The sequence below is a fragment of the Colobus angolensis genome, unplaced genomic scaffold (genome assembly GCF_000951035.1).
Source record: "Colobus angolensis palliatus isolate OR3802 unplaced genomic scaffold, Cang.pa_1.0 Scaffold122, whole genome shotgun sequence".
NCBI classification, from domain to species: domain Eukaryota; kingdom Metazoa; phylum Chordata; class Mammalia; order Primates; family Cercopithecidae; genus Colobus; species Colobus angolensis.
The window spans coordinates 1,023,988-1,026,856 of NW_012113364.1; positions in this window are offsets into that span (position 1 = coordinate 1,023,988).

Here is a 2,869-nt window from a genome sequence, read left to right on the forward strand (position 1 = left end):
CATTTTTTCATGTGTCTGTTGGCTGCATAAATGTCTTCTTTTGAGAAGTGTCTGTTCATATCCTTTGCCCACTTTTTGATGGTTTTTTTTTTTTAAGTTTGTTTGAGTTCTTTGTAGATTCTGGACATTAGCCCTATGCCTAATGATTTTCTGTTGAGACCCTTGCAAAATTGCCCTTGTTTGATGAGAGGAGTGAGCAGAAGCATTGTTGTGGTGGAGAAACTCTCACCACTTCCACCTCTTGGTAGCCATTGCTTTGATTTTGCTTTGTCTTCAGGATTGTACTGGTAAAGCCATGTTTCAGCTGTTGCTACAATTCTTTGAAGAAATATTTCAAGATCTTGATCACACTTGTTTGAAATTTCTATTGAAATCACTGCCCCTGTCTGCAGCTTATCTAGGTGCAATTACTTTGACATCCATCCAGTGGAAAGTTTGCTTAACTTTAACTTTTCAATCAGAATTGTGTAAGCTGAACCAGTTGAGATGTTCATGGTATCGGCTATTGTTTCTGCTGGTATGTGTGGCTCCTTTTCAATGAAGGCACAAACAAGATTAATCTTTTTTTGAAAATCAGTGTGGATGATCTGCCATTGCAGGCTTCATTTTCATCATCTTCTCTTTTCTTATAATGAGTATCTATTTATAGACTGATGATTTCTTTGGGGCATTTTCCCCGTGAACGTTTTGTAAAACATCAATGATTTTACCATTCTTCCACCCAAGCTTCACCAGAAACTTTGTATTTGCTCTTGCCTTGATTTTAACAGAACTAATGTTGCTCTGATAGAGGCTCTTTTCAAACTGATTTCTTATCTTTAGTGCCTCAAACTAGATCCTGTTCAGATATGTTATAACAAGCTAGTATGAGTTTATTTTGATGCAAAAGAAAAACCCAAAAAATAAAATCTGTGCATAGTTTTTCCATAATATGTATTTTCTGTGAACTTTTTGAAGATACCTCACATATCATAGAACCCTGAGTTGGTGGAGCCACAAAAAGAAAATCCTGAGTCACTGCTTAGTCACTGGGCTGCCTTGGGAAGTTGATGAGACCTCAGTAAACTTTATGTGAATATAAAAAATGAATGCTTGCATTTTAACCACTGGAACTTGGAGGTTTGTTTGTTACTGCAACAAAGGTTAGCTTTATTGACTAATGCACTGTAACAATACAATGAATGATGAACGCCAAGAGGTGGAAGAATAATCAAGATTCGAGAGGGAAAACTTTATAATGAGCTAGAGAATTAAAACAATGAGAAGGTTTATACAAATAGGAAGGAGGGAGATTCAATTAGAAGGATAATGGGAAAAGAGGTATAGAGGCTGTGACATAACTCAGTGTTTCCTGTGGGGTACCAGGCTGCCACTACAGATAAGTATCATAAACCATCCCATGCAGTTGTTTATCTCTTATTAAAAATCTAGAGAGGGCTGGGTATGGTGACTTATAGCTGTCATTCCAGCAGTTTTGGAGGCCAAGGCAGGAAGATTGCTGGAGTTCGGGAGTTTGAGAACAGCCTGAGAAAGAGCAAGGCCCCATCTCTTCAAAAAAAAAAAAATTAAAAAACTTAGCCAGTCCTGGTGGCATCACTGCACTCCAGCCTGGGTGATAGAGTGAGACTCAGTTTCGAAAAAAAAAAAAATGTAGACAGTAATTTCCATGATCTTCCTAGGTGCTGATTTTCTTCATTCCCAAACATCTACCTTTGAAACTCCCACTTTAAACCCAGTCTGTCTTGTTCTAACATAAGGTCTTCTTGTTCTTAGAATAAAAAATACAGTTGCTTACGATCAACCATAAAATATTGCTTCATTAACTTGAAGACTGTAATTAACTACATATCAGCCTCTGGCTCCAGGCAAATATCCATAATTCCTTTAGTCTTTCCTCACAGTCTGCTTCTAACCTGTTAATCATTTCCTGTGTCCTCTTACCGTCATCAGTAGAAGGAAAAAAAGAAAAAAAACAAAAAAAACAAAAAGCCCCTTAAATAAAAGCTAATCACACATGGCATTCTGTTAGACACTTTGCAAATGCTTCCATATTAAACAAAATCAGATTTACACACAAACACACACCAGCACAGGGACGTGTGTGTGTGTGTGTGTGTGTGTGTGTGAGAGAGAGAGAGAGATTAGCAGTCTGTATAAGCAAGAAAAAGAGGAGATTATTTATTTCACAAAAGGTTTAATGTGATTATTTTGTCTTTTCCTTTTTTTTTTATAGAGACAGGATCCCAGTCCTTCACCCAGACTAGAGTACAGTGGTGTGATCATAGCTGACTGCAGCCTTGAACTCCTGGGCTCAAGCAATTCTGCCTGAGCTTCGCAAGCAGCTGGGACTGTAGTTGTGCACTATTTCACCAGGCTAATTTTTATTTTTTTGTAGAGATGGGATTTTCCTATGTTGCCCAGGCTGGTCTTGAACTCTTTGCCTCAAGCAACTCTCCTGGCTCAGCCTCTCAAAGTGCTGGGGTTGCAGGCAGGAACACCTAAAACTGCACCCAGCCAACATGTGATTATTTCAAAAAGCAAACTTTTCTAGGTATCTTTAAAAATGAGATTTAAGGCCAGGCGCGGTGGCTCATGCCTGTAATCCCAGCAATTTGGGAGGCTGAGGCGGGCAGATCACTTGAGGTCAGGAGTTGGGTCTGGTCAACGTGGTGAAACATTGTCTCTACTAAAAATACAAAAATTAGCTGGGTGTGGTGGCACATGCCTGTAATCCCAGTTACTTGGGAGTCTGACGCAGGAAAATCGCTTGAACTCGGGAGGTGGAGGTTGCAGTAAGCTGAGATCACGCCACTGCGCTCCAGCCTGGGTGACAGAGTGATTCTCTCTCTCTCTCTCTCTCTCTCTCTCT